We start from the raw sequence: 12,641 nt of genomic DNA on the forward strand, positions 1-12,641 counted from the left end.
GAGGTTTCCGCGTACTCTGGCCTGGTACGTGCGTGTAAGGCAAGGTTTCCTGGACGTGTCAAAGGCTCCTGAGGGTCTTGGCTCTCACACTTGTCCCAATCACCGCAGCCCCCTTGTTCCCCTTCCCTGTGCTCCGGTCCCTCAAAGACCCTCTGCATCCTTATGCACCATCACCTCAACCACCATAAACCCCTCAGCCCGCAGGCCTGCACTGCGTGTAGTGGCTTGTATTTTCATTTACCTTTGTGCACGTCTGTCTACGCACTAGGCGCAAGAGCAAGATAGGTATTGCTTACTGCTTCGCATTTCTCCCGCAGGCTGTGGGTGCTTATTCAGTACCGTCCAAAAGGAAAGTGGAACCACTAGTTATTGGCTGCCCCACCACCTGGAGGAGATGGGGTGTCTTGCTCTTGCTCATTGACACTACCATCTCTGAGAAGGTCAGCCTATTGTGACAGAGGACCTAAGGGAACAACAGATGATGACTCAGCCTGTCGTGATACTTGAAAATTTCAGGATTTGGAAATGGAAGGGCCCGGGGATCTGCTGCAACCTGGCCCCTATTTTGGCTGGGTCTCCAAAATTACTGGCCCACTCACCCCCTTGATGGAAACAAAGCATGGGGTGGTCAACTTAGGCCAAATTAGTAACCATTGCAAACATGGACGCAGACAGAAAGCTTGTTGCCTTTTAAAACCCGTGCGCACGCGCACACACACACACACACACACACTGCTGGGGATTGAACTCAGGGCCTTGTGCACGTGAGGCAAGCACTCTACCAACTGGGCTACATTGCCATCCCTCATCTGAATGTTAATACACACTGAACACCTACTGTTTGCCAGGGCCATATTGGGTGCTCAGCTTTTTCAGTGAGGAAAAAAGACAAAAATTTCTACCCTTGAGAAGCTTTATAGCAGGGAAAAGATTTAAAAAATAATGATAATAAAAATAAAAAGCCATCCTAATAAGCAAGTAAAATTATAAAGGATGTTAGAGGCACATCTATTTCCTATTGCCGCAGTAACAGTAACCGCAAGGAAAATTCATGATCTTATAGTTCTGGAGGTCAGAAGTCCAAAAATCAGGGCTGGGCTCCATCTGAAGGGGTGGGGTAGGGAACGGCACACCCTGGCCTTTTCCACTTTGTAGAAGCCATTCGCATTCCTCAGCTCATGGTCTCCACCCTCCATCTCCAAAACCTGTAGTGTAATAGAGAGGAGTTTGAATGTTCCCAACCCAACAAAATAATAAAGCTCCGAGGCGTGTTCCTGGAGAGTCCGTATCTTGCTACCTTGAGCGTGGCCTTGAAGCACTTGGCCACATGTTCTCTTCACCAGTCTCACGGCGGGAGGGGCACGCAGAGAAACGGAGGGGGCTGCAGAACCAAGGAGATGGCAGAGTCCAGAACCCAGATGTCAAGGATGTCAAGAAACCAGACCAGGAGAGCAGGGGGATGCACTGGAATGTGCCTCACACTTGGGAAAAGTGTGAATCAGTCACTACTGGGACCGCACACTGGCCACTGACAGAAGTGACCGCTGCTCCTGTGACTTCACTGAAACTCGTTACCTGAATGTGGAGATGAAGTTCATCAAGAGCTGGGTGACTTGCAGAAGACAAGGGCCTGGAATCAGGCATGACAGAATATCTCTTTGACGGTAACAAGAAGAGCTAAGCCTTAGACCACCAACTGACTGCCCTGGCCACCAAGGCAGTGCGTGCTTGTCAGGGTTACCTTTTCCATCAGTTGTTCCAAAACACCCACTAAAGTCCTTTAATTTGTAACATTCCTTTAAATAAAGAAATTTAGTAGCCCCGAAAATGTCCAATATGATATTTACACCAGTTGCCCTAATTTACACATTGTATTCTTCAAATGTTACGTACCCCATAAGTATGTACTATCACTGTGTCAATTAAAAATAAATATAGCCAGGCACAGTGGCATACACCTGTAATCCCAGTGGCTCAGGAGGTTGAGGCAGGAGGATCACGAGTTCAAAGCCAGCCTCAGCAACGACGAAACACCTAGCAACTCAGTGAGACCCTGTCTCTAAATAAAATACAAAATAGGGCTGGGGATGTGGCTCAGTGGGCAAGTACCTCCAGGTTCAATCCCTGGTACCAAACCAAATAAATATTTGTGTGTGTGTGTGTGTGTGTGTAAAATTTTATTATATATATATACTGTGAGATCAGGCAAGGGGGGCAGCAACCAAAGGAGGCAGATTTAAAAGGACCACCAAAAGAGGCTTTATTTGAGATATCACTCCTGGAGAGAAATCAATCAGACCCACAGAGTGGACAGGAGAAGGATCTGAGGAGAAACCACTTTGGAGCTCGACCAGACTGGAATTTTATGGGGCTTAGGCAGGAAGGGAAGGGCTGGAGTTGGTCGGGGGAACTGGTTGAGATCCAGCATTGGTCAGGAGGTCTTGCTGACAGGCGTTACCCAGGAGATCCCATTGATTGACAGGCTCTTGGTGCCTGATTGATGTTTCTTTCCCTCATGGGCTGCTTTGTCCTAAGTCACTGCCACCGACCTGACATATACTTTTAAAAATAATTAGTAACAGACCATCATGTTCTGATAAGGACCCTTGTGCTACATTAGACCAAATTAGATTGTTATGGTTTGGATATATAATGTCCCTGGAAAGTTCCTGATTGATGGCTTGGTCCCCAGTGCAGCAGTGTTCAGAGGTGGGGATTTTAGGGTCTGAGCTCATTGACAGATTAACCCCTTGAGGACTTCATATTTGATGGCATTACTGGGAAGAGGTGGGAAGTGTAGACAGGGGAGCCTGCTTGGAGGAAGTAGGTCACTGGGAAGTAGGTGGGAGGAATATGTCTTGTCCTGGACCCTTCCTCTCCCTCTCTCCCCTCAACCCTCGGCCCTAACTGCCCTGAGCTGAGCAGCTTTCCTCCACCACCCCTTTGTGCCATGATAATCTCCCTCACCTCGGGCCCAGAGCAATGGAGCCAGCTGACCAAGACTAAGACCTCTGAAGCAGAGAGCCAAAGTAAGTCTTTCTTCCTTCAGTTGTTTTGTTTTTTGTTTGTACTGGAGATTGAACCCAGGGGTGCTCTACCACTGAGCCACATCCCCCCATCCCTTTTTATTTTTTATTTTCAGACAGGGTCTCACTAAGTTGCTGAATCTAGCCTTACACTTGCGAACCTCCTGCCTCAGCCTCCCAACTAGCTGGATTTCAGGCTTATGCCACCAAGCTGGGCCTTTAGGTTGTTTATGTCGGGTATTTTTGGCCATAGCAATGGAAAGCTAATCCATGGTAATCCAGGATAGGCTCCCCATCTCAAGATCCTTTTTTGGGAGGGCAAGATGGCCAGCATATCATTGGGGGGTTCTTCTGCCCAGAGAAATCTAAGCCACCCAAAATAGCCACCCTAAATCTTAATATCTCAAATAATTAACAAATAATAAACACCAACACTCAGAAATATATTTACAAAAGTGAACCCCTGATACAGCTAGTCCACATGGGTTCTTAAACTATACAGACAAATTGGCTCCTGTAGTTTATTTAAGGGGTAACATCAAAGGCAGGGGTAAGGTTTTGAGGGCAGAGTCTTGCTTTGTGATATCTCAGCAGTCAGCAGGTTGATTGACATCTTGGCCATTCACATCCATCTCAGGTGCTGTGTGGGATTTTAGGCAGAGCTTGAGGCAGTCAGTCTCTGTGGGGAGTGCACCAGGGAGTTCCCAATGCCAGATTCATCCCCTCTAGAGGCTACTATGTGCCACATAGTGCACCCACAGCCCACTGATGGCTGGTGACAATCCTTAACATTTTTTAAATAAAATTTATTTTTAACTGATGCCTGTATACATAATAATTAATGGGACAAATGATGTTTTGATACAGGTTTACATTATGTAATGTTTAAATCAGGTTAAACATATCTATCTCCTCAAACATTTATTAGTTCTTTATGGTAAAAACTTTCAAAATCCTTTTTCTAGTTTTCAAAATGCACGGTACATTATTGCCATCCAATTTTTGCAATAGCACAGCAGAACTTCTTTTTTTAAAAATTTTTTAAATTGTAGTTGTCACAATACCTTTATTTATTTATTTTTATGTGGTGCTGAGGAGTGAACCCAGGGCCTCATGTGTGCTAGGTAAGTGCTCTACCGCTGAGCCACAACCTCGGCCCCAGGAACTTCTTGCTCCTACCTACCTAGCTATAACTTAGTACCCGTGGGTCAACCTTCCCCAGAGCCTCCCCCCCACTCCTCTGCCTCTGGTCCCCACCAAGATCCTGAACTTACACCGGCGAAGTTAGGACACCAACATCTTTCATCTCTGGGGGACCACTAATCTCCCTGACAGAGAAGGTAACAAAATAAAAAGGGGAGACAGGGCAAAGAGGTTCTATCATGGGTTAACAAACGGGTTTTGTCTCTTGTGGGACCCATCCCATCCCCTTCACCCCTTTGCAGGTCTCTTGCTAGGACCACCAGGTTCTCACTGAGGGGTTCTGTCCTTATTGACCTCCCTCATGTAGGATTTTCCTCCCCTGCAGATGTGAGAATCACCTGGGAGACCTGAGCCTATGTTCCTGACCATGATGATCCAACAGGTATGAGAAATACCTTATATCTATTCTGCACCCTTGGGCCGGAGTGAGCTCCACCTGCACAGAAACCCATTAGGCCTCCACTTAAAACCCTGTTGCCTTTTGAATAAAAACAAAACTGCCTACAGGATTGCAAGGTCTTGGCTTGTCATCCTGTCCCATAGGAAAAAACAACAACAACAATAACAACAGTTTTCTTCTGCTATAATCCACAGGGAAGACCTCTGTGACCTGAAAAGGTATGGGGTCTTCCCACCAACAAGCAAGCCATTCTGTAGCGGGACGTCCACTAACTCAATTCAATTCTGACACTGTCTAGCTGGAGATGGTGGCTGATTCTATAGAGAGGGCTTAGTCCCCAAGATTGCCCCTTCTTTATATGCCAGGCTATAAATCGGTGTTCCCTAGCATCTGACCCAGGGCCCGATGCAGAGCAGGAACTCAGTACATGTTTGTGGGTTTCGCAAGTGAACCCACCTCTTTGTCCTCAGAATCATACACCTCATTCTCTGGATGACCGGAACGCTGATCCCTGAAGCCTGAATGTTCCAGGTTCTGCATCAGCTTCTTCTGGCCCACTTTGGCCAATAGGAGATGCTGGAAGGAGATTGGGGTGGGAGGAAAAGGAAACTGGAACATTTCTTCCTTTAATCTTCCCTGGACAATGTCCTGAGCATGAACTGCACCTCCCCGATGCTTTCAGCATCCTCTGCTTGACTGCTGTTTGGCTTCTCAGCCTCTTCCATTACCTGTACGACCAATTGCCTACATTAAATTCCCTCTGTTCTGTGTTAAATACCCTGAGTGATTTCTCTTTTCCTGGTTGGACCCTGACTGGTAACTTTTCTTTTTCCCCCACTGAACTCTTTTTTTTTTTTTTTTAATAAATCTCATTGTAATAAAATAATTCGCAGGGCTGGGGTTGTGGCTCAGTAGTAGAGCGCTCACCTAGCATGCAGGAGGCACTGGGTTCGATCCTAAGCACCACATAAATGTAAAATAAAGATATTGTGTCCACCTAAAAACCTTAAGAATAAATAGTTAAAAAAATAAGATAAAAACAATTTTCAGGCCTATGTCTTATTTAATGAAGGCCAAGGACAGATTGCAGTAGCAAAAAGACCCCATAACGTAGGGAGGACTTAAAGAACACCTGCATCTCTTCTTTTGTCAGAGTAAGTAGGCAGGCTCTGCTCCAGGAAGTCATCCAGGGATCCAGGTGTGGGAGGCTCCACTGTTTAGGGCAGAAGAGGCTGGACCTTGAGGAGTTAGCAGGTTTATTGGCTGCAGCAGGGTCCAGAGGAAGGCTTTTGCCTAAATCAATTCATTCCTCTGAATGCTGAGTGCAGAAATGTTTAGAACTTTATACTCAGTGTGTAGGGGGAGAGGGAGCTCAGAGGCTCACAATCTGCAAAAGTCCACATAAAAGTAGGTTTTTTTTTTTTTTTCCCTACTGTTCTGGACAATCAACTCTGGCCTGGATTTAAAAGTAACCCAAGGACACCCCCTGGAAAAACCAGTGCCTGGGAAAGGGAGAGTTCCCCTTCCTTTTCAGCCAGCTGGTTTCCAAGGAACCTAATTTGCACCACTCACTTTCCCTAGGATCTACCTGCTTTCTTTTGAAATGTAAACACCCCAGTGAAGGCTCCAGTCCAAGGCTAGAGGCCTTGTCCCCCTTACCTACCACAGTCTGCTTTTGTAAACACACCTTCCACCTGAAAACTCTTTTGCAGAAATTTTTGCTGATAGTCTAAGAACAATTATGGAGAGGGTCTCTGGAGAAGCTTAAGGAAGATTTTCAGTGGAGGAGGGGTGCCATCACACCACTACCCTCAGCACACGCTTCCAAAGTGCCCCAGTCATCCCCCTTTCCCACTGTGGCAGAGGAGCAGGGCAGTGCCGAGGAGCCACAAATGACTCCTCTGGGCATCCCACTGCCAAAACTCAGTCCCTGGGTCAGCCTGGCTGCAAAGGAAGCTGGGAACGGCTGTCTCCACCTGGACAAGTCCATGCCCTGGAATAAGGGAGAGCATTTGGTCTCCACCACAGTAGTCCTTAAGCTGCACGAGAAGGTGCCATGTGACCCTATTACGGGGTCCTTGCCCACTAGAATACCCCCTCCCCCCGGGACATAGAAGTATGAGGACAGGCTTTCAACTATACTGGGATGCCTCAGGCGGGCTGATGATCATGGACTGGAGGTTTGTGTCCTTCCAGGTTGAAGTCCTACCGGGGATGTGGCAGTATTAGGAGGTGGGTCTGTTGGGAGGTAATTGGGGCTGAGTGTGGGTGGAGCCCCATGAAGGCAGTGGAGCCCTTATGAGAAGGGGAAAGGACAGCAGAGCTTCCTCTGTCTGCCATGTGAGAATACAGTGAGAAGATGGCTGTGTGCCACCAGAAGAGAGCCCTCCAGAACTGGGGAAAACAAGTTTTTGTTATTTAAGCTAGCCCGTCAGTGGTATTTTGTAGCAGTACAAACAGACAGTCAGATTGAGCCTGGCTACAATGTCACACCTCTATGTTCTGTCTGACAGGTGGGCTTCACAGTGGCCTGGTTTGTCTTTCCCCAAGAGAGCCATGTCCTCACCCCCAGAAGCAGCTGATACTCAAACCACTTTGCAATATCTGTGCTGTGTGGCCCCCAGGCAGCACCCCGTGGCACAGCACCATTGCTGGGTCCCTTGGAGAAGAGAAGATATAACAGCTCATTTCTCAATGCATTGAGCCTGAGGAGCAGCTACTCAATGTAGCTAGAGAAGAATTAGCAGTAACCTGAATGCCCAAGAATAACAGGACAGCTAAATAAATATGATCCCTCCACACAGTGCAGTACTTGACAGTCATCAAAGTTAGCTTTTTAAAGAATCATTGATGACTTGTTCATAATATAACATTGACATGATTGTAATGTAATGTTGCATAAACCAAGTGATAAGATAACCTGTTTTAGAAATTATCTGAGTTGCATTTTCCTGCATGTCTCAAGAGAAAGAGAACACACACAGGGGCATGTCCCAGGGACTTGATATTTCAATAAAAGTCTAAATTCCCAGAGACAAACAACTGGAGTGTTCCTGGGTACCCCAGCTCTGGAGAGAGGGGAGTCTTCCCAGGTTGTAGGGATGGTGCAGATTGGCAGGTGGGGCACGTAGTCAGTGCCTGAGGACCCTCAGAGGAATCAGGGAAGTGGAAGACCAGAGGCTCTTCCTGAAGCTCAGGGTTTGGTGGCAGGGTGGGTAGGGGTGGTGGGGGTGGTGGAGCTCTTTTATTTATCAATTCTAGCACATGGGAACTTGGAGTCAAATGTAATTTTGTTTTTTTCCAGGATGAACCTGGGGTCTTGTGCATGCTAGGTAAACATTCTGCCAGACCTTTAAAAATTTTTTATTTTAGGTATGTTCTCGCTAAGTTCCTCAAGCTAGCCTTGAACTTGCCATCCTCCTGTCTTAGCCTGCTGAGTACTTGGGATTACAGGTATAGCCACCACACCTGGCCAAATTTAATCTTGTTAAATAAAATTTATGGAAGGCTATTGTTTGGACAGAGCTTCTGCATTAGCCTCCAACAGACCAGACCAAAACAGAATGTGTTATTTGTGTTATATAAGGAAACTGAGGGCTGGGGTTGTGGCTCAGCAGTAGAGCACTCACCTAGCATGTGTGAGGCCCTGGGTTCGACCCTCAGCACCACATAAAGATAAAGAAATAAAATAAAGGTATTGTGTACAACTAAAAAATAAATGTTTTTTTTTTTAAAGGAAACAACTTTAAAATAGGCCAGTATGAAGAAAGAGAGAGCTAACGGGTGGGGAAGGGGGGGCGGTTTATATAAGGGATTGAACCCAGGGACTCCTAACCACTAAGCCACATTCCCAGTCCTTTTTATTTTTTTTTTTTAAATTTGATACAGGGTCTTGCTAAGTTGCTTAAGGCCTTGCTAAATTGCTGAGGCTGGCTTTGAACTTGCGGTCCTCCTGTCTCAGCCTCCCAAGTTGCTGGGATTGCAGGTGTGCACCACAGTGCCCTGCAAGACAGAGATTTTTCACAGCAACCAATCAGAAGGAACGTGGTTAACCTAAGCAAGATAAGAAAGTCCCTTCTGCTTTAACACCGTAAAGAAAGTGATTTGAAATGATCACTCTGGCTTTTTTTTTGTTGTTGTTGTTGTTCCTTATTTCTGCTTTTTGCAGCCCTTTCTTTACCTATGAAACCTACCTCTTCTGCTTAACTCAACGGAAAACACCCTTCTCTTTCATAGATGGGACACTGCCACATTCATGAATCACTGATAAAACTCAATTAGATCAGGAACTAAACTTGCAGAAATTTAGTCCTTTGACAATCTGATTTTGACTAACAGAATAATGAATCATGTCATGAATTTTGAAGTATCCTGGAAGAAAACTGATGTCTATACAAAGGATTCTTTTTTTTTTTTTTAATGCTGCTGGGAATGGAACGAAGGGCCTCAAGCATGCTGGACAAGTCCTGTACCACTGAGCCACATTCCCAGGCCACAAAATATTTTCAAAGTCATCCCCCAGTGCCTACCCTCCCATTTCGTCACCACTTCCACCCCCAGTGTTATGAATCAAGTTGCTTAAAACACAGCACACCCATTCATTGACGTATCATCTGTGACTGCTTTTGGCCTATATCAGCCGAGTTGAGTAACTGCAATAGAGGCTGTCTGGCCCACAAAGCCTGAAATATTTACTGAATCTTTTTTTTTTTTTTTAAAGAGAGAGTGAGAGAGAGAGAGAGAATTTTAATATTTATTTATTTTTTTTTTTAGTTTTTCGGCGGACACAACATCTTTGTTTGTATGTGGTGCTGAGGATCGAACCCGGGCGGCACGCATGCCAGGCGAGCGCACTACCGCTTGAGCCACATCCCTAGCCCCTTTACTGAATCTTTGTAGAAAAGTTTTGTTGATCTCTGCTACATACAATGATCTCAATTATGTAAAAATAAAACGTCTGTGTGCGCGTGCACATGTGTGCATGTGTCATGTAGACAGTGGTCATCTCCATGGTGGCACTGGAACCCATTTTTTCTGTTTTTACACTTTTTCTGAAGTTATATGGGTTACCCATTCTTTATGAAATTTATTAAAGAATGGAGCATAGCCTGGTGTGTCTGCAGTCCCACTGACATGGAAGGCGGAGGAAGGAGGATTGTGAGTTTGGGGCCAGCCTGGGCAACTTAGGGAGAGCCTGTCTTAAAATAAAATGACAAAAAGGGCTGGGGACAGCACTTGCCTAGCATGCACAGGGTCCTGGGGTCCATCCCCAGTGTGTCAAAAATACAAAAGAGAGAGGGAGAAGGGGGTGGGGAGAGGTGGGGGAGAGAAAGAGAGGGGGGATAGGAGGGGGGAGAGAGAGAGGGAGCCGGGGAGGGGGAGAGGGGAGGGAGACTGGAACCCAGCATCTGTTTTCCCTACTAAAGACTTAGTGGTCCCAACACCACAGATTCCCAGTGCCAGAGGGCTCTGAGGTGCTGGAATGGATGGGACCTAGAGCTCTTTTGAGCTGAGACAAGAGACTACCAGCTGACTCAGCAGGCAGTGATGTTGCAGGCTGATCCCAGTTCTGATTTCTTCTTCCAGCATTTTGTCTTCCACATTTTGGAGGGGGGAGGTTTCAACAAACCCAAAGGCGTGAAGATTTCTAGTGAACAGCACACGCAGCACTGGAAATCTATCGGCTGGACATGTTCTGGTAGTGTCTTATCCCATCCTGGATTTTTTTTTTTGTGGGGGTGGTACCAGGGATTGAATTCAGGGACACTCGACCACTGAGCCATATCCCCAGACCTATTTTGTATTTTATTTCAAGACAGGATCTCACTGAGTTGCTTAGCGCCTCGCTGTTGCTGAGGCTGGCTTTGAACTTGCAATCCTCCTGCCTCAGCCTCCCAAGCCTCTGGGATTACAGGTGTGTGCCACCATGCCCGGCTCCATCCCTGGATTCTTCTTTACCCCTGCATAACCAGCTTCCCCCACCCCCCTCTCTCTGCCCCTAACTGATTGAATTGTTCTGTTATGGCTGCTGCACAAAATACCCCAGTCTGGCATCTTAAACCACAAAAATTTATTTTTGCATAGTTCTGGAGGTTGGAAGTCCAAGATCAAATCAAGGTATGGGCGGGATTGGTCTCCTCCTCCTCCTCCTCCTCCTCCTCCTCCTCCTCCTCCTCCCCCCTCCCTCTCCTCCTCCCCCTCCCCCTCCTCCTTTTTTTTGTACCAGGGAAACTTGACCACTGAACCACATCCTCAGCCCTATTTTTTGTAGTTAGAGACAGGGTTTCACTGAGTTGTCTTGCAGTTGCTGAGGCTGGCTTTGAACTCGCAATTCTCCTGTCTCAGCCTCCCAAACCATGGGATTACAGGTATGCGCCATAGCGCCTGGCTCAGATTGGTTTCTTAAGAGCCTTCTCCCTGTGTCCTCCCATGGTCGTCCTGATCTGTGTGTCTGTATCCTGATTTCTTCTTATAAAGACACCAGTCATATTGGGTTGGTGCCCACCCTCGTGACCTCATTTAACTTAAATATTTCAACCCAGGTGAAGTGGCACACATCTGTAATCACAGCTACTCAGGAAACTGAGATGGGAGAAATGGGAGTTTGAGGCCAGCCTGTCTTAAATACACACACCTATCTCCAAACACTCACATTCTGAGGTCCTAGGACTTAGGATCTTAACATATGGATTTAGGGAGGCACACAATTCAGCCCATGACACTGATTATAATGAGGAATTGAAGTTTATTTTGAATTATTTCTCATTTTTTATTGAAAGACATGTTAGGCTTCTTGTTTAAAAATCGAGTTAGATGGAGCTGGGGATATAGCTCAGTTGGTAGAGCGCTTGCCTTGCATGCACAAGGGCCTGGGTTCAATCCCCAGTATGCACACACACACACACACACACACACACACACACACACACACAATCGGGTTTTTGGAAACAAAACCCGCTTCCAAGTGTAGTCCCTGCCTGGCTTGGCCATGTGGCTTCCACTGGAGTCCAGTCCCCCTTCCAGGGCAGGCAAGGAGGGCCAGGGAGTGAATGGTCAGCTTCCCAGCTGCTCACTAGGGGTGACTCTGCAGCTGCTTCCCATAAGTCCCCAGGGATCCCCAGAGGGGACAAGCCTCAGTTTCCCACAACCACCTCCTGCTCCCTACACAGCCCTGTCCGCCATCTTGATTTTCCTTTCTTCTCTTGTTGGTGCTTCCTGGTTCATTTTCCAGATTAACCACTTGTGTTATGGAACCCAGGGAGGGCCAGAGGCTCTTCCCACAGAAAAAACAATGTCTGAGATGAGTGTTGGGGAGAAAGAAGGGCTTTTTTTCAGAGACTAAAGAACAGAGAAGTGGGAGCTATGCTCCCAAATCAGCCTCTTGGCTCCAGGGTGTGGAGGGGATATAGACACAGGCTGGGAATAGTGAGGGAGAGAGGCCAACAGGAGAGGAATGCCCATATTTCTGGGAATAAATAGGACCCATCTCTTCCAGGAACTCGGGTGCCATCTTTCTTAGTCGGGTGTTTGTGCTCATGGCAGCTGGCAGGTCCAGGTCAAGTTAGCCCTATATTACAACGCTGGACAAAACATTTCTCAAATGAGCAACACATCTACATGCAGAGCTGAAAGCTGGCCCAAAGGTGGAGGCCGCGAGAGGAGACAGGCCCCATAGGAAGGCAGAGAGGCCCAGCCTCCTCATCCCTCCCAGTCTCCCACCAGTCAGCTACAGATCCAGGTGAAAACTTTTGTTTTCAGCAAAAGGTGCCTTCAGGTCCCTGAAGAGTGACCTAGGCAACCGGCATCCTGATAACACACATCGGAGCTGTGACCTACAGCAAAGCCAGTGGGAGTCTAAGAATATACTGCCCAGCTGTGTGACCTCCAAAACCAGCCATTGATTGATTGATTGATTGCCAGGATTGAACCCAGGGGCGCTTGACCACTGAGCCTCATCCCCAGACCATTTTTATTTTTTATTTTGAGATAGGGTCTTGCTAAGTTGCTGAGGC

General features: G+C 46.9%; 1 non-coding gene across 1 annotated transcript; it reads left to right on the top strand.

Moving 5' to 3' along the window:
• Positions 1 to 11,450: 11,450 nt before the first annotated feature.
• Positions 11,451 to 11,523, top strand: Trnaa-ugc (transfer RNA alanine (anticodon UGC)). The gene has a single exon. It is a non-coding gene; the product is annotated as a tRNA-Ala (tRNA).
• Positions 11,524 to 12,641: the final 1,118 nt, after the last annotated feature.

Source organism: Marmota flaviventris, chromosome 17 (assembly GCF_047511675.1).
Source record: "Marmota flaviventris isolate mMarFla1 chromosome 17, mMarFla1.hap1, whole genome shotgun sequence".
In the NCBI taxonomy this organism is placed as follows: Eukaryota; Metazoa; Chordata; class Mammalia; order Rodentia; family Sciuridae; genus Marmota; species Marmota flaviventris.